The 20,477-nt window shown below is 43.2% G+C and overlaps 1 protein-coding gene across 9 annotated transcripts in view; it reads left to right on the top strand.

Annotated features, from left to right (window-relative positions):
- The window catches only part of TDRD5 (tudor domain containing 5), a 1,318,580-nt gene that overhangs the window by 927,520 nt on the left and 370,583 nt on the right, over nucleotides 1–20,477 (top strand). The gene's annotated exons all lie outside the window — the stretch shown is intronic.

The raw sequence follows: 20,477 nt of genomic DNA, 5'->3' as shown, positions 1-20,477 counted from the left end.
CAGTCAGGGAGACTTCCTCGCAACACTAGATTTAAAGGATGCGTATTTCCACATACCCATACACCCATCACACAAAAAATATCTCGGGTTGACTCTTCAGGATCAGCATTATCAGTTCAAAGTACTCCCTTTCGGGGTAACAACGGCGCCCAGGGTCTTTACCAAATGCCTAGCGACAGTGGCTGCACACTTAAGAAGACAGCACATTCACGTCTTCCCTTACCTGGACGACTGGCTTGTTCAGGCAAAGTCAGCCCAGCAGTGTGCCAGCCACGTATCCCACACCATTCACCTTCTTCACAGTCTGGGATTCTCACTAAATTATCCAAAGTCACATCTTCAACCCGCCCACGTACGACAGTACCTGGGCGCGACCATAGACACTCTGGCAGCCAAAGCTCAGCCAAACTTGGTAACGATCAACAGCATGCAACTGCTGATAAAAAAGTTAAAACCTCAACACTCCCTTCCAGTGCGAGTGTTCATGCAGTTGATAGGCATGATGGCCTCCTGCATCTTCATAGTCCCGCACGCGAGACTACATATGCGCCCGCTTCAGGAGTGCTTGGCACGTCAATGGAATCAGACTCAAGGACAGTTAAAAGACCTAGTGTTGGTGAGCGGTCGGGCATACAACTCTCTGCATTGGTGGAATCCACAAAACCTTTGCAAGGGCCGACCGTTCCAAGAGCCTGTTCCACAAATAATACTGACAGCGGACGCGTCTCTCCAGGGATGGGGAGCTCATGTAGTCAATTACACAGTGCAGGGACTATGGACGACACAGCAACAGAAGATGCACATCAACCTTCTGGAACTGATGGCTATCTTCCTGGTGATGAAGGCATTCAAAGTACACTTATGCAACAAAGTCGTGTTGATCTGGACGGACAACATGACTGCCATGTACTACATACAGAAGCAGGCAGGAACACACTCTCCACAGTTGTCTCATCTGGCTCAGAGCATGTGGAAGTGGGCCATTCAGAGGAACATGTTCCTCATGGCGGAACACCTCCCGGGCAAGGACAACCAGATGGCGGATCTGCTCAGCAGACACAGCCACCAAATACACGAATGGGAGCTACATCCATCAGTACTCCAACCGTACTTCCAGCAGTGGGGTCATCCAGAGATAGACCTATTCGCCACAAGGGAAAACGCAAAATGCCAAAGCTTTGCCGCCAGGTTTCCGCATCCACAGTCTCAGGGCAATGCGATATGGATGAACTGGTCAGGCAGATTTGCGTATGCTTTTCCCCCAGCGCCATTAATACCGCTAGTGGCACGCAAACTACGGCAACACTCGATGACACTCATCCTGGTTGCTCCAATGTGGGCACGCCAGCCATGGTACACCACGTTCCTAGAACTGTCCGCGGTGCCGCCTCAAAGACTGCGGCTAACACCCAAACTTTTAACACAGAACCATGGCGAAATTCAGCACCCAGATCCGCAACAGCTGAACCTGGCGATCTGGCTCCTGAAGTCTTAGAGTTTGGCTACATGAACCTGCCTCCAGAATGTATGAATATCATCAAGGAGGCCAGGAAACCCACAACCAGAGCTTGCTATGCGGCTAAATGGAAAAGGTTTGTCATTTACTGTAAAAACAATGACATTAATCCGCTGGATGCATCCATTCAGAACATCATCTGTTACCTGTTACACTTATACCGATGCAATCTGGCATACAACTCCATCCGTATACATCTAACCGCAATAGCGGCCTATCTTCAGAACAGGCAGCACCTCTCTTTATTCAGAGTGCCTGCCATCAAAGCCTTCTTGGAGGGACTCAAAAGAGTGATTCCTCCCACAACCCCACCGGCACCGGTGTGGAACCTGAATGTGGTCCTCACCAGATTGATGGGTCCACCTTTTGAACCTCTAAATTCATGTGAGATTCAATTCCTCACCTGGAAAGTAGCCTTCTTAGTGGCAATCACTTCGTTAAGAAGAGTTAGTGAACTCCAGGCACTAACCATTCAAGAGCCGTTCATACAGGTTCACGCAAACAGAGTTGTACTGCGTACTAACCCCACTTTCATGCCTAAAGTGATATCGCAGTTCCACATGAATCAAACTATTGAACTGCCTGTTTTCTTTCCAAATCCAGAAAATGTCGCGGAAAGAATGCTCCATACACTAGATGTAAAGAGGGCCCTCATGTACTATATAGACAGGACACAGGATTTTAGGAAAACAAAACAACTGTTCGTTGCCTTTTCTCCACAATACAAGGGCAACGCCATTTCCAAAGCAGGGATAGCCAGATGGATCGTTAAATGTATTCAAATTTGCTATCAAAAAGCTAAACGCACATTAACGATTCCTCCCAGAGCCCACTCAACACGAAAGTTAGGGGCGTCCATGGCTTTCCTAGGGAATATTCCTTTCGAGGAAATATGTAGAGCAGCCACATGGTCCACTATACATACATTTACAAAACACTACTGTGTAGATGTGCATTCAAAACAGCAGGCAGCTGTAGGACAGGCTGTTCTCAAGACCCTTTTTCAGACTGCTGCAGCCGGCACGGGCAGCCGCCGCTCATAGAGGGACTGCTATATAATCTATGCACAGATATGAATTCAGCAGCCCACATGCCTCGAACTGAATATGCTACTTACCAGTATGCATCTGTTCTTGGCATGTAGGGCTGCTGACATTCATATCGCCCACCCTCCTCCCCGGCGCCTGTAGCGGCTGCAGCACTCCGAATTACTGTATGGCATGGTCATCACTTACGGTATCTACTCCATCACTGCCACAATGGCGAAAAACAATCTGAGGATGGAGAGGATGCCCATGCGCACTGTAGTCCAGGGGAGGAGCCACCTATCTCGTGATACTTCGAAGACTCTTCCAGGACAACAATGTGCAATCAACCGGACCCAACACTAGGCGGCGATCTATGCACAGATATGAATGTCGGCAGCCCTACATGCCAAGAACAGATGCATACTGGTAAGTAGCATATTCATTAGTGATAGATTCCTTACCGCCCCGCTCATCCTCCCCGTTCTGCGAACTGATTTCTAGAGTTAAGGTCATCCCTTTCAGGGCCCTAGTTTCAATGCACCAGTGGTCAGTATCTTGCATGGCTGTGTTCCTGGCACGGAAAGTCGTGTACAGAACTGACGTCAGCGCGCGTGGGTGCGTCTAAGTAGCTCCAGCGACATCATCTTGGCGACTACGACGCCACGACGTACGCGGAGCCGCACGACGACGCCTACCGATGCACAGGGGTACTGCTGACGAACACTTTCCGGATCCAGTCTGACACCTGGGGGTAATTCTAAGGGAAGGAATCTATCACTAACTAATGTCTCTTACAGATATATCGTTACCGAAGGTAAGTAACTTGTTCATCGGTACCAAGCGAGGCTTCGACGTCGAACGTTTCTGCTCTGAAGGATGTTTTGATGCAGTGGTCAGCACCAAGGTGGTTGTGGTAGGCACAAGTGATTCAGCTGCAGGATCTTCTTGTGCGCCAAGCCAAAGCTAGATGTGAGGTCTGAGGTATGTGTTTGGTAACTACGGCCGGGTGGTAGTGGCGGACCAAAAGCCTGCCAGTGGGCTACGAGGATGGATGCCTGGCCCCTGGGCGAGGGATGCTCGGAATGTGAGCAGTGTCGAGGAGGGTTTGTACTCACAGACTGCTGGGCAGGCTGCAAGTCTTCGATCTCCTAGTCGGAACCTGCGCTGGCTTTGAGTGAGAAAGCCTACTCCTCAGCAGTCGACAGTTACTGGGTGCCGAATAGGGGATGTCGTTGTCACTTCTCGGCGACATTTCGAAAAGTTGAGCCAGACGATATTGAAGAGTTATCTTCAAGCAGGAGGAGCAACAGTCGTCGCGAGAGGACACCTGGTGGAGATCGGCCCAGAGGGGTATTTGGCACGACACCAAGGACAGTAGCGAAATGGTGTCCATTCCATCACAGGAAAGACATGCTTGCCGTAGAGAAAGCAAACCGGGGATGCCCAGAAGGGCAAGGCGCCTGTGGGGCATCAAAGTCATCCCAATCAGTGACCCATACAAAGCAGAGCACGTCAAGTCAATGCAAGAAAGGGTACAGAGATACTAAACAATACAGATGGAAGGGGGAGGACCTGCAAAGTCTGAAGAGATCACCGCAATGACTTCGATTTAGAGCTTGGTAACACACATCCAAACCAGACAGTGGAAAGACAACAAGCTAAAAATGGAGCCGATGCCCACGCACTTCACCAGCAACAGTTGGAGTCACTGTTCCTTGTGACTGGAGAATACTTCTTCGAAGAAAAACAACTTGCACACATCTGGGTCCAATATATGCACATCATGTGTACCTACAGTCACACATGCCTCAAACATATACTTTCTGTTTAAAAAAAAAAGTTTGTGTCAATTAATATGTAAATTATGTTTGTGTTGAAAAGAGAAATAAACCATTAAATATGCTTATGATTTTGACAGCAGGGAAATAACAGGTTGCATTTAAACACCAAACACTGATTAGTGAAACTGTTTGGCTTCTATAAAAGAATGGCCCCATTTGCACACAGCCCGATGGTAGTAGGAGGGCACTTCTAACTGTGCAGCAGACATAAAAATGGACATATTTCACCCCCATTGACTACACCCTTGGCATTGAAGATTTTTAAGATCATGGACAGATGGTTAACAAATTGGTAACCACACGATCTCTAGTATGTATCCTACACTGAGACATTACTCCTATTGCTCCCCCTTCATGACCAACACATAAGGCAAAATATTCTCCTCACCATCATTACTGACAGATACACAAGGCTCATAATATTTGTGAAGAACCTTATTGGATCACAAACCGTTCACTGAGGCCTTCAAATGGAGAAAACGCCAAACAGCTGTCTTGACCTGGAGACTACACTAGATTACTCTGGAGGACACAGTTTAGAGGAAGACCATATAGACTGAAATAGGTAATTACTTCAATGAAAACGAAGGTACAGCATTAGATACCCTAAATCGGAGGCCTTTAATGATGTTGAGCACTACATTACAAACTGAGTATGGTATTAGGGAAACCCTTAATGTGGAGATTGAAATCTCAGGAAAACGACTGACAGAATTGGAAAATCTGGGGCAAGCTGGACATTGGATTCGAAGAGGAGGGCCCGAAGAACAAGTGCTTAGAATGCAAAGACTGAAAGATCTTTGTAAGAAAATTGATTATTATTTGGGAGGGTGTAAGCTCTACTCAAGTAATAAGTCCCAGTAGGATCAAACGTACAGTTTCAATAATTCAAACATTACCTCAGCTCCTGTTAGCTATGGTACAGAACAGACAACTTGACTTCGAAAAATGTGTGAAGTATTTAGCAACATTAAAATAGTAAAAAAAAAAAATTTTTAAAGACACCACTCAATAAAAGTCCCACAACTAATTTCTGAAAATGAAGAACATTTTTATAGAAAAATTAAACGAAAACTAGCTAAATCCAATTAGCGTGGACCGGATATATGATTTTTAAAGAGGTTTTAAGGCAAATAGCACCAAGAAAAAAACGAATGCGCCAGTCAAACATTACTGTTCGCAGTTGACCAGGAGCTAAGCACAATTTCAGGCTGACCGCGAGGAAGCAGATCCAGAAGGGCAATGTAGAAAGCTGTATCCAACAAAGTCCCTTTGAACCCAGATTGCCAGAGGATGAGGTTCCACTAATTGTGTGGCCTCTAGTGTGGCAGATAATGTTTGTGCATTCAGCTGGTCAAGATTCCTACCTTCGGACTTAATCTTTTTGTTTTCTATCACAAAATCTTACATAGGGGCACCTCTGAAGCTGTATCTGAAAAAGTTCTTCTGAAATCAGAAGATCCAGCTGAAACTGTGGAGGCTTTGGATGTCCAAATCATTTCTAAGTCCCAACTTTTCAAACTTTCTGCGGCTCTTCAGCTTCACCTCTTCTAAGGCTTCCAGAAATTAAGGGACAGCACTAAGTGACCAGGACACACTTCAGCAGAGGCCACCAGTAAGGTTGAGCCCAGTTCAAGATCCAGTTGTAACTAGTATGCTGGTAGGGTTGCCACCCTTTCCAGAGAGTAAAGTTCCTGGACTCACCTAAAAGGCCTTGTTTGGAATTAATCTGGGTCACATTCCTCTCCTAAGCCATCTTGCCATGCCCAGGCAATTGTCTCTGCGCCAAGAGCAGCATTTCACAACTCATAAAAGCAGCACCGACAGGCCAGCTGCAGGCAGGCTAATGCTAATTATCAAAATTCCAAATTCACTATTGAATTGGATTTTTAATAAATAATAAAAACAATGTTTGAGCCATTTGAAAGCTTATTAAGATTCTTCTAAAAAATTACTTTATAGAAAATCATCAGTAAAGGTGAGTCTAGAACCCATTTTAAAGAGATTTCTTCTTATATCTACCATGTAAAGGCTGTTCTGATAAGCAAAGAAATACCAGTTTTACATGAGTTTCCTAATTGTTGTAAAAAACAAAAAACAGACAGGTAGCAACTATATAACTGGCCACTCCAAAACAAGACCTCTTGCAGCCTATGTCCCTATAACCACATGGGCGTGCAGCCAACTGACGCTTTGAGACCACTTCTCAGTCCTTTAGGTCTCCACACAAGTTACAGACCCCAGATCTAGTCCTTTTCCATTCTGCCACAGATCCAGAAAGGGTTATTAAGAATTTGTGGTGAGGTGTTACTTTTGTTGAATACAGTAGCCAGTGGGTTGTGTGACTCCTGGACACTCCCTGATCAATAGGCAAAAGATCCCAAGGGAAAACTTTCCCACTTTTGCAGCATATCCTGTTTGTTACACTTCAAACTGTCCTACAGTGTAGCAACATTGTGAAATCGTTCCTACCATGGCATACCTAGGGGTGTTCAATATAATCAGCAATCCTCTCCCAATCAACTACTGAAAACTGGTCCTGGGGCCAGCTCCTTCCTCCACTCAAACTAAACCCAGGAGGCTAAAGTGTGTTTTGGGATCAAAACATCCCTATTCTTCTGACTCCACTTTTCATTAAACTATAAAAGTACATGTCTCCCCTCATCCTTTTTAAGAAAGTAAAGTTCCTGGACACACCTAAATGGCCTTGTTTGGAATTAATCTGGGCATTCCTCTCCTAAGCCATCTTGCCATGCCCAGGCAATTGTCTCTGCGCCGAGAGCAGCATTTCACAACTCATAAAAGCAGCACCGACAGGCCAGCTGCAGGCAGGCTAATGCTAATTATCAAAATTCCAAATTCACTATTGAATTGGATTTTTAATAAATATTAAAAACAATGGTTGAACCACCTATTTAGCTTATTCCAAATAAAAGATACAAGAGTAACATGTGAACTATACTTTTGATTTTTCTTCACAGAACCAGCTATAGCCCTAACAGTGTAAATTGCTTTAGGGCCTGATCACTGTAGGAATGTGCGAACACTAAATTATTACATGGTTCTACTTTTAAATATCAGGAACCCTACCCTGTTGGCGGCAAGACCTACTTAGGGGTGACTTACTTTATAATAAAAAGTAGGGTTTTCCATTCTGTCAAAGGGTTTAGTTTGACAGGTCTACGTGTAGATGTAAAAGCTGCAGCAGTCACGCTACACATTTAGACTTCTAGTCATGTTTCCTTGTCGGCCTAGAGAATTGCACTAGAGGTGCAGCAGTCCACAAGTGACATTTAATTTTGGACACTTCACCATTTTCTTACATTATATACTATGGACTTAATAAAAAAGGCAAATATGTCAGTTGGGGATTAGCTAATGTTGCCATGTTTTAGGGATTGGAGCACATACACTGGGGACTAAACAGAAGTGTTATAAAAAACAGCAGCATCAGTCCACAAACAACGATGAGGGGCCAAAACAAAAAGATGCACTTTCTAAGAATCTTGATTAGAGTGAATACATGACTAAGAAGCATATTGAGGGAGACCGGCTGGGTGATTATTAGATAACCTAATTAGAGCAGAAATGATAAATACTCCCATTACATGACTAAAACAGGGCTATATTATACTTAAAGTATGAAATAAAATTTGAATTCTATCAATACTACAATACAATGTGCAATGCAAAGAAAAAGGTAGAAGAATGATACACAAAGCAATATCTTGAGGGATTTAATTTGCAGCTGTTATCAACGTAAAGCACAGAAGTTAAAAGAAAAAAGCTATAGAATAGCAAGAGGTTAAATCTGCCATTTTAAGCTTGGCAAATGATAAAACACCAGGTTTCGGCAGCGTTTGAGCTGAGTACCCTAAAATATATATTTTCAAAAACACAAGGGAACCCGGAAGGTAGATAAGGACCTTGGGTAACAGTTTAGTATTAGAACAATTGTCCTTAAAAAGAGCAGTATGATCATAAAGATAAATATAGACTCCAATCAGTGCTATATTAAGAGTGTCGAGCCAGGCAGTCAATTTAATCATTCAAACATTTCAAAACCAAAATTATAAACACATCAATACAGTGGGACACAATCCTGCATCCTACATAAACACATGACAAGTACACTTTAGGATAGGAACATATCAGGCAAGAAAGGGTAGCTTGTGGAATATTGAACACAATTTCTAACAAGCTTGAGGAAACAGTAAATACACTTTTTTAAATCAGATTTGATTAATGTGCAAACTGTTTACATTAGTCGACGGCGTTTCGATCCCATTTAAAAAATAGTAGGATCATCATCAGGACAGAAAGGGTACAAGCCTGAATAATTAGAGATTGCCTGTGGGAAATGAGGAGATGGGAAGGAGATTTAGGGAGCACCTAATACATACCGTAAAACATTGTGCTGTCCAGGGGGTCAGGGACCAGCCCTGGTATAAAACAACCGCACTGTGCTCGTGATTGAACAACCGTTATTAAAATCGCAAGAAGACTCACAGCAAGGCAATAACTGTGAACGGAGATGGCTGGTGTGAGTGAACGTGAGCGTCAGGGCTACATCATAGATTAAGATGTAAGTGGAACCAAGCGCGGAACCAAGGACGCTCGCAATCATTCATTATAGGATAGTGACAAGTGAAATAATCTGAGCGGTACAGGTGTGAGCAAGGTGAAAAGGCCTACAATTGTATATAGACTGAGTGCCCACATCGCATATGAGGTGACGCTCGTTCGTATCACTCATTCCAGGATGGTGACAAGTGAATCAATATGGGTGGTACAAGCGTGAGCACGATGAAAGGACCTACATATGTGTATGGGCCAAGTGCCCGCATCGCGTTTAGGTTGACGCTCGCTCGCAAGGGAAAATTTACTTACCTCAATTAGGCTTGTGGAAGGTTAAGCCGCATACACATTTGTTGGTGGTAGCCGAATTATTAGGATTTTCTGTGAAATTTCAAAAACTAAGCATGAGATAACAGAAATACTGAATAACATCTGATAAACAAGGAGATAACTCTGCTAAATCGGTATACGCCTGCAGGTGGAACAAATTTGTGGCATGGTGCACAGCAAAGGCTGTGGATCCCCTTTCTGCCCCCTCTTTCAGAGGTCTTTTCGTTCCTTCCTTCTTTGGCACGGCAAGGCTCTGCTCTGGGCATTGTTAAAGGTTATCTTTCTGCAATATCGGCTTTTCTCAGGCTCCCTTATCAGCCCTCTCTTTTCAAGTCCCCTGTCGTGAATAGATTTCTCAAAGGCATTACTCACCTTTTCCCTCCTATTCCGTTTGTGATGCCACAGTGGAACTTGAATCTGGTTCTTACTTATTTGTTTACTAACTTTGAAGACTGATTTCCTGGTTGCCATCACCTCCGCTAGGTGCGTGAGTGGGCTCCAGGTTCTTTTCTGTAAACCGCCTTTTCTGTCGATTCATCAGGACAAGGTTGTGCTCCGCACTCGTCCTTCCTTCTTGCCAAAAGTCGTTACATCCACATAGGGCAAACTATCACCTAGCCCACTTTCTTTCCGCCTCCGCACCCTTCCAAAGAGTAAGAGAGACTCTACCGTCTGGATCCAAAACGTGCACTCTCCTTTTACCTGAATCGCACACAACAGTTCGGGATGAATGACCAGCTCTTTGTTGGCTACGTAGGTGCCAAGAAAGGCCGGGCTGTACACGAGGACTATCTCCCGCTGGGTTGTCTTGTGTATTAAAGCTTGTTATTCTCTGGCTAAAAAGGAATCTCCGGTGGGGTTGTGCGCCCATTCTACCAGGGCGACAGCAGCTACTACTGCTTTGGGACGTGGTGTCCCCCTGCAAGACATCAGTCAGGCAGCCACGTAATCTTTGCTGCACACTTTTACAAAGCATTACTGCCTGGACAGCCAAGTCCAGAGAGACGGCTTCTTTGGCCGTTTTGTTCTCCGTGACTTTTTGATGTGATCTTGGTTCGCAGACCACCACCGGGGTTGGTATTGCTGGGGTATCTATTCTTAGGTAAGGAATCTATCACTAACATGTCTCTTTCAGATGAACAAGTTACTTACCTTCGGTAACGATATATCTGTAAGAGACATTAGTTAGTGATAGATTCCTTACCGCCCCGCTCATCCTCCCCGTTCTGCGAACTGATTTCTAGGGTTAAGGTCATCCCTTTCAGGGCCCTAGTTTCAATGCACCAGTGGTCAGTATCTTGCATGGCTGTGTTCCTGGCACGGAAAGTCGTGTACAGAACTGACGTCAGCGCGCGTGGGTGCGTCTAAGTAGCTCCAGCGACATCATCTTGGCGACTACGACGCCACCGACGTACGCGGAGCCGCACGACGACGCCTACCGATGCACAGGGGTACTGCTGACGAATACTTTCTGGATCCAGTCTGATGCCTGGGGGTAATTCTAAGGGATGGAATCTATCACTAACTAATGTCTCTTACAGATATTTCGTTACTGAAGGTAAGTAACTTGTTCATCGGTACCAAGCGAGGCTTCGACGTCGAACGTTTCTGCTATGAAGGATGTTTTGATGCAACGGTCAGCACCAAGGTGGTTGTGGTCGGCACAAGTGATTCAGCTGCAGGATCTTCTTGTGCACCAAGCCAAAGCTAGATGTGAGGTCTGAGGTATGTGTTTGGTAACTACGGCCGGGTGGTAGTGGCGGACCAAAAGCCTGCCAGTGGGCTACGAGGATGGATGCCTGGCCCCTGGGCGAGGGATGCTCGGAATGTGAGCAGTGTCGAGGAGGGTTTGTACTCACAGACTTCTGGGCAGGCGGCAAGTCTTCGATCTCCTAGTCGGAACCTGCGTTGGCTTTGAGTGAGAAAGCCTACTCCTCAGCAGTCGACAGTTACTGGGTGCCGAATAGGGGATGTCGTTGCCACTTCTCGGCGACATTTCGAGAAGTTGAGCCAGACGATATTGAAGAGTTATCTTCAAGCAGGACGAGCAACAGTCGTCGCGAGAGGACACCTGCTGGAGATCGCACAGAGGGGTATTTGGCACGACACCAAGGACAGTAGCGAAATGGTGTCCATTCCATCACAGGAAAGACATGCTTGCCGTAGAGAAAGCAAACCGGGGATGCCCAGAAGGGCAAGGCGCATGTGGGGCATCAAAGTCATCCCAATCAGTGACCCATACAAAGCAGAGCAGGTCAAGTCAATGCAAGAAAGGGTACAGAGATAATAAAACAATACAGATGGAAGGGGGAGGACCTGCAAAGTCTGAAGAGATCACCGCAATGACTTCGATTTAGAGCTTGGTAACACACATCCAAACCAGACAGTGGAAAGACAACAAGCTAAAAATGGAGCCGATGCCCACGCACTTCACCAGCAACAGGTGGAGTCACTGTTCCTTGTGACTGGAGAATACTTCTTCGAAGAAAAACAACTTGCACACATCTGGGTCCAATGTATGCACATCATATGTACCTACAGCCACACATGCCTCAAACATATACTTTCTGTTTAAAAAAAAAAGTTTGTGTCAATTATTATGTAAATTATGTTTGTGTTGAAAAGAGAAATAAACCATTAAATATGCTTATGATTTTGACAGCAGGGAAATAACAGGTTGCATTTAAACACCAAACACAGATTAGTGAAACTGTTTGACTTCTATAAAAGAATGGCCCTATTTGCACACAGCCCGATGGTAGTAGGAGGGCACTTCTAACTGTGCAGCAGACATAAAAATGGACAGATTTCACCCCCATTGACTACACCCTTGGCGGTGAAGATTTTTAAGATCATGGATAGATGGTTAACAAATTGGTAACCACACGATCTCTAGTATGTATCCTACACTGAGACATTACTCCTATTGCTCCCCCTTCATGACCAACACATAAGGCAAAATATTCTCCTCACCATCATTACTGACAGATACACAAGGCTCATAATATTTGTGAAGAACCTTATTGGATCACAAACCGTTCACTGAGGCCTTCAAATGCAGAAAACGCCAAACAGCTGTCTTGACCTGGAGACTACACTAGACTACTCTGGAGGACACAGTTTAGAGAAAGACCATATAGACTGAAATAGGTCATTACTTCAATGAAAACGAAGGTACAGCATTAGATACCCTAAATCGGAGGCCTTTAATGATGTTGAGCACTACATTACAAACTGAGTATGGTATTAGGGAAACCCTTAATGTGGAGATTGAAATCTCAGGAAAACGACTGACAGAATTGGAAAATCTGGGGCAAGCTGGACATTGGATTCGAAGAGGAGGGCCCGAAGAACAAGTGCTTAGAATGCAAAGACTGAAAGATCTTTGTAAGAAAATTGATTATTATTTGGGAGGGTGTAAGCCCTACTCAAGTAATAAGTCCCAAAATCCTGTAAGATCAAACGTACAGTTTCAATAATTCAAACATTACCTCAGCTCCTGTTAGCTATGGTACAGAACAGACAGCTTGACTTCGAAAAATGTGTGAAGTATTTAGCAACACTAAAATAGTAAAAAAAAAACAACAACAAAAGAAACGCCACTCAATAAAAATCCCACAACTAAATTCTGAAAATGAAGAACATTTTTATAGAAAAATTAAACCAAAACTAGCTAAATCCAATTAGCGTGGACCGGATATATGATTTTTAAAGAGGTATTAAGGCAAATAGCACCAAGAAAAAAACGAATGCGCCAGTCAAAAATTACTGTTCGCAGTTGACCAGGAGCTAAGCGCAATTTCAGGCTGACCGCGAGGAAGCAGATGCCCGGTACAACAAGTGGGTCATCTTGGTCAATGTTTTTACCTTCCAGAAGGTCAATGTAGAAAGCTGTATCCAACAAAGTCCCTTTGAACCCAGATTGCCAGAGGATGAGGTTCCACTAATTGTGTGGCCTCTAGTGTGGCAGATAATGTTTGTGCCTTCAGCTGGTCAAGATTCCTACCTTCGGACTTAATCTTTTTGTTTTCTATCACAAAATCTTACATAGGGGCACCTCTGAAGCTGTATCTGAAAAAGTTCTTCTGAAATCAGAAGATCCAGCTGAAACTGTGGAGGCCTTGGATGTCCAAAACATTTCTAAGTCCCAACTTTTCAAACTTTCTGCGGCTCTTCAGCTTCACCACTTCTAAGGCTTCCAGAAATTAAGGGACAGCACTAAGTGACCAGGACACACTTCAGCAGAGGCCACCAGTAAGGTTGAGCCCAGTTCAAGATCCAGTTGTAACTAGTATGCTGGTAGGGTTGCCACCCTTTCCAGAGAGTAAAGTTCCTGGACTCACCTAAAAGGCCTTGTTTGGAATTAATCTGGGTCACATTCCTCTCCTAAGCCATCTTGCCATGCCCAGGCAATTGTCTCTGCGCCAAGAGCAGCATTTCACAACTCATAAAAGCAGCACCGACAGGCCAGCTGCAGGCAGGCTAATGCTAATTATCAAAATTCCAAATTCACTATTGAATTGGATTTTTAATAAATAATAAAAACAATGGTTGAACCATCTATTTAGCTTATTCCAAATAAAAGATACAAGAGTAACATGTGAACTGTACTTTTGATTTTTCTTCACAGAACCAGCTATAGCCCTAACAGTGTAAATTGCTTTAGGGCCTGATCACTGTAGGAATGTGCGAACACTAAATTATTACATGGTTCTACTTTTAAATATCAGGAACCCTGCCCTGTTGGCGGCAAGACCTACTTAGGGGTGACTTACTTTATAATAAAAAGTAGGGTTTTCCATTCTGTCAAAGGGTTTAGTTTGACAGGTCTACGTGTAGATGTAAAAGCTGCAGCAGTCATGCTACACATTTAGACTTCTAGTCATGTTTCCTTGTCAGCCTAGAGAATTGCACTAGAGGTGCAGCAGTCCACAAGTGACATTTAATTTTGGACACCTCACCATTTTCTTACATTATATACTATGGACTTAATAAAAAGGCAAATATGTCAGTTGGGGATTAGGTAATGTTGCCATGTTTTAGGGATTGGAGCACATACACTGGGGACTAAACAGAAGTGTTATAAAAAACAGCAGCATCTGTCCACAAACAACGATGAGGGGCCAAAACAAAAAGATGCACTTTCTAAGAATCTTGATTAGAGTGAATACATGACTAAGAAGCATATTGAGGGAGACCGGCTGGGTAATTATTAGATAACCTAATTAGAGCAGAAATGATAAATACTCCCATTACATGAATAAAACAGGGTATAGTATACTTAAAGTATGAAATAAAATGCGCTTTCTATCAATACTACAATACAATGTGCAATGCATAGAAAAAGTTGGAAGAATGATACACAAAGCATTATCTTGAGGGACTTAATTTGCAGCTGTTATCAACGTAAAGCACAGAAGTTAAAAGTAAAAAACTATACAATAGCAAGAGGTTAAATCTGCCATTTTAAGCTTGGCAAATGGTAAAACACCAGGTCTCGGCAGCGTTTGAGCTGAGTACCCTAAAATATATATTTACAAAAACACAAGGGAACCCGGAAGGTAGATAAGGACCTTGGGTAACAGTTTAGTATTAGAACAATTGTCCTTAAAAAGAGAAGTATGGTCATAAAGATAAATATAGACTCCAATCAGTGCTATATTAAGAGTGTCCAGCCAGGCAGTCAAATTAATCATTCAAAAATTTCAAAACCATAATTATAAACACATCAATACAGTGGGACACAATCCTGCATCCTACATAAACACATGACAAGTACACTTTATGATAGGAACATATCAGGCAAGAAAGGGTAGCTTGTGGAATATTGAACACAATTTCTAACAAGCTTGAGGAAACAGTAAATACACTTTTTTTAATCAGATTTGATTAATGTGCAAACTGTTTACATTAGTCGACGACGTTTCGATCCTATTTAAAAAATAGTAGGATCATCATCAGGACAGTAAGGGTACAAGCCTGAATAGTTAGAGATTGCCTGTGGGAAATGAGGAGACGGGAAGGAGATTTAGGGAGCATCTAATACATACCGTAAAACATTGTGCTGTCCAGGGGGTCAGGGACCTGCCCTGGTGTAAAACAACTGCACTGTGCTCGTAATTGAACAACCGTTATTAAAATCGCAAGAAGACTTACAGCAAGGCAATAACTGTGAACGGAGATGGCTGGTGTGAGTGAACGTGAGCGTCAGGGCTACATTATAGATTAAGATGTAAGTGGAACCAAGCGCGGAACCAAGGACGCTCGCAATCATTCATTATAGGATAGTTACAAGTGAAATAATCTGAGCGGTACAGGCGTGAGCAAGGTGAAAAGGCCTACAATTGTATATAGACTGAGTGCCCACATCGCATATGAGGTGACGCTCGCATCATTCATTCCAGGATGGTGACAAGTGAACCAATATGGGTGGTACAAGCGCAAGCAGGGTGAAAGGACCTACAAATGTGTATGGGCCAAGTGCCCGCATCGCGTTTAAGGTGACGCTCGCTCGCAAGGGAAAATTGACTTACCTCAATTAGGCTTGCGGAAGGTTAAGCCGCATACGATTTTGTTGGTAGTAGCCGAATTATTAGGGTTTTCTGTGAAAGTTCAAAAACTAAGCATGAGATAACAGAAATACTGAATAACATCTGATAAACAAGGAGATAACTCAGTGGAAATTCTCACCTGAGGATGAATAACCTGGCATTTAAATTGTGAAAATAACAAGTTCCAAAGCAGCAAGTGGCGATGCACTACAGGGAAAAGGAGGGGAAGGATGAGTGAGGAATCATACGGACGGACTAGCAAGGAGTCAGGGGACTACGCTAGGCAGCGCGCTTACCGTTATGTTGTTTGATCCAAAGGCTCGATGACAGGGATAACCATCGGCAAATGGAACACTCCTATTTATGTGTTGAGTGAGAGGTTACTCAGCAAAAACCGGGGGGTGGCCATATTGGATGAGGGTTTTAAGGAGTATGGAAGACAGACTTGATGTGATGGAGGAACCACTAGAGAGCCAATTGATGGCAGTGAACAAAAATATAGGATCTGATAAAAAAAAAAGTGTATTTACTGTTTCCTCAAGCTTGTTAGAAATTGTGTTCAATAGTCCATAAGCAACCGTTTCTTGCCTGATATGTTCCTGTCCTAAAGTGTACTTTTCATGTGTTTATGTAGGATGCAGGATTGTGTCCCACTGTATTGATGTGTTTATAATTTTGGTTTTGAAATTTTTGAATGATTAAATTGACTGTCCGGCTGGACACTTAATATAGCACTGATTGGAGTCTATATTTATCTTTATGACCATACTGCTCTTTTTAAGGACCATTGTTCTAATACTACCCTAAAATATATGCCATCCTTTTGGCTAAACCTAGTAAAATATATATTCTAGCCCTACTATCGGGAAAATCACCCCAAACCTCAAGACAAGCTCTAATAATACCAATCTCCAAGCAAAATAAGGATGTTCGATCCAACCTCCTTTCGATCTTGATTGATGTTGAACATAGATTACAACATTTTATGCAAGGTTATTATGAATCATAAAGAACATAGTATACCCAAACTCATTCACCCTGACCAAAGCAGGTTGGTACCATGGTGTAGCACTTCATCACACCTTCCAAGACTATTCCATTGGATGGAAATGGTACCACTCAATGGGAAATGTCCTTTGCAGCGAAGGCTTCATAACGAGAAGCCTTAAAAACAAAGCCTGAATACCGATGGAGGCTTTACAACGCTGGTTTGTAACCATGAGTGGCATTACAACGATATTCTTTACAACGAAAAAAAATACTGTGTAGAAATTGTCACGAAGACAGGCAGAGCAGAGTTGAGAAAATGCTTCTTAAGGGCGTGGGGGAGTTGTGCCTGGAGGAAGGGGTGGTTTTAGGGCTAAGGGCGTGCGTTCGTAAAGTGTTCAGTTTTCTCTCACAACGGGAAACGGCATCACAGTCCTTAACCCTTTTACCGTGACGGTTTGAAAGAGTGGGCGAGTCCGCGTCGGCCAACGGACGTGCACAGCACTAGCCAGGTAGTGCTCGCGACGGCCGTTGGCCGACAGAAGCAGCGAACGGGTTAAAACTTTCCACATGCGGCAAAATGCTGTACTCATTAAAAACAATTAACTTTCCTTTACTCAAGCGGAAACGGAACAGTGCGATAAGGATTCCCTCAGCAGAAATGTAAACGGAACAAGGAGAGCATTATAGAGAGCGCGTCACAGCAAGCGCAGCGCTAATAAATATTTTCTTCAGCATTTACACAGTAACATTTCAACCCTGCTTACTTCTCCTTGAAACCGCGTACAATGATCCAAAGCAGATATATGGCAAATCCTTACAGCGGTAATAGAACAAAGAACGGTCTTGCAGTGACACTTTACAACATCGTCTCAAGGGGTTTAATTATAGAGAGGGATCGGAGTCAGCAATTCGCTTACTGTTCCTAGTTTACGTGCAGCAATGCTGTCAGTTGCTGACAGAGAGACGTAGGTGGGGAGCGCATGTGTTAACACTTTGTGAAATACATACCCTTTGCCTGAAATTAAATTGTTAACAAATATAGTACTACAGCAGTAACAGGATGCTTCGGTGCGCGTTTCACAAAAACATAGGCTGGATTGTTTAATGCCATTTGGCATTTTACGGTAATCGCAGTAAAAGTATGGGTGGTTTTGGTATTCATGGAAACCGCAGATTGAATAATTACCTATGTGGCGTCGTGATACAGTATTTCGTTGTAAAAATTTACAGTGTTAGGGCATAGTCGTTGCTCCACGCTTGCGTTGTAAAAGCCTTTGTTGTAAAGACTTTCATTATTCCGTCGGATATCCTTCAGTAAGTCGTATACGTTTCTCCAAATTTCCCTCCGCAGTACAAAATCCTCCTGCCAAGCATTTACTCTTCTATTTCTCCCTATTCCGCTCACCACTCTGGTGGGGGGAATCCTCTGCAGTCATCTGGAATACTGGAAAAAACCAGAAGAGTACAGAATACTGTATATGCTGAGATTCAAGTCTTCTCCTTCAGCCTAAAGTCTCCACTTTAGACAAAACCTACCTCAGCAGGAGGTTAACATCCTAATGCAAATGGAAGCTGTGGAGAAGGCCCTTCCTTTCCAAAAAGGAACAACAATTTATTCCTGTGACTTTCTGGTTCTATAGAAAGGTCGATCACAAGGAATGGATACAAGTGGAAACATTTTAAATGATGGACCTCCGTCATATTTACCCATGAGGATGAGATGTGTGCAATATATCTGCAAGATGCACATTTTCATATCACAATTGCAATAAAACGCCTCGGATCCCTAAGCTGTAAGATGAGAAATAATCATTACCAATACTAAGTCCTTCTATTTGGACTCAAGTTCACTCCAAGACCTTTTTCTAATTGCATGACAAGGGGCTGCACACCTCCAAAAGAGAAAGTTCTTCATCTTTACATGGGCAACTGGCACCTAAATTCTTCTACCTCTCAGGAGATCCAAGAGCGCTTCCAAATGACAGTGTCAATTCTGCATCACCTACGCCTAAGAATATATCACTTTGTCGAAATAGGTTCAGTTCTAATTATTTAATTTTCTGGAAACGTGCTTGCCTACATAGTCTCCATAAGTGTATCCTTAGATGGATAGATGTTCTTCTGTCTGCTTGAAGTGTCACAGTCTTCTAAAGACTTTGCACTCAACTGTACCATAGCTCTCTTCTCTTCTGCAGTCAATGGCACCAAGCGTCTTCCTAGCTCCTCCAGCATGTTATTGATGAGACTATTAAAACAGTGTCTGGAGAATCAGTGGTGGTAATTCTCATACAGCTGAAAAGACTGACTCAAAAACCCAATCTTTGCCTTGGTTGTGCTGATGGGAGAACTTTCTAAAAGATATCCTGTGACAGCACAATATGCCGTAAGGCTACAGTGATGGATGACTTTCTTCTGGGATGGTGCGTGCACATAAATCAGCTGAAAATTCAAGGCATATGGTCAGCGAAGTCTTACCAGATTAACTTCTTAGAGCTGAGGGTTTTCCACCAGGGTCTCAAATGTTTCCTTCCATCTATCAAATCAAAGTCAATGTTTATTCAAACAGACAACCACAATGTATCATATGAACAAGCAGGGAGGAACACAGTTCAAGTTTTGTCTCACAAAGCTAAAACTATCTGGAACAGGCCTATTGTCAACAATTTCCACACTACAGTAGTCTATCTCCAGGGAGTTAAATACTCAGAGGCTGGATTTTCCAACAAAACCACACGTTGGTACGAAACGACAAAATGCTAGACAACCCTTTTGCAAACAGGGATTTACAGAGATAGATCTGTTCACAAACACAGAAAACAAAATGTATCCAAACTACGCCTCCTTCGCTTTACCCTACATGCATACTGTTTAATGCCCTACAAGTTGGTTAAAGTTGTTTATGTACGCATTTCATTTGATAAACCTGATTCCTTCAGTGATCATGAAGTGCGATAGTCAGAGCTTGGATGATACTTATCTCACTGGATTGGCCACTTCAGTGGTGGTTCACAAGCCTTCTACACCACTCTGAATAGCCACACAACAGGCGGCCATGCTGACTGGACCTTCTTTTCAAATTCGGGGGTCACATCCTGCATCCCAACCTACTCTTGTCTTGCACTAGAAAAACTTGTTCATCAATACTCATCTGAGATTCCTCCTGAAAGTGTTGTCACAATTTCACGTCAATCCGATTATTTCCCCTTGAAATTTCTTCCAAAATAACTCCTCTTTACATTTTCTGGACGTGAAGAGAGTTTTGAAGTCTAACCAATTTTTCATCAATTTAGGGCCTGTTCATACAGTTTTAGCCATGACCAAATAATCTTATTTCTGGAGGATTGGTTTGCGTATATTCTTTTTTTTTTTAGAAATGCTAAAAAACCTTTATCTTATTGATCTAGAATCAATTCTACCAATGGTAAAGCAGAAAATGCTTCATTACCACTCACATATGTATGTATAAAAGTGTTGAGAATGTGGAGTGAGTACAAGTTTCTCACCATAGCAACACTGAAAACATCAAAACCCAAACTTGATTGCTTTCTTTATTGACACAAGATCCACCTGTACAAAAGAAAAGGTAGGCTAGGGGCTGAGGCCATGCTTTGGATTTGATTAGACCATGTATACTTGAGCCTGG

This window comes from Triturus cristatus, chromosome 4_2, assembly GCF_964204655.1.
Source record: "Triturus cristatus chromosome 4_2, aTriCri1.1, whole genome shotgun sequence".
NCBI classification, from domain to species: domain Eukaryota; kingdom Metazoa; phylum Chordata; class Amphibia; order Caudata; family Salamandridae; genus Triturus; species Triturus cristatus.
This window is presented reverse-complemented; position numbering and strand designations above follow the sequence as displayed.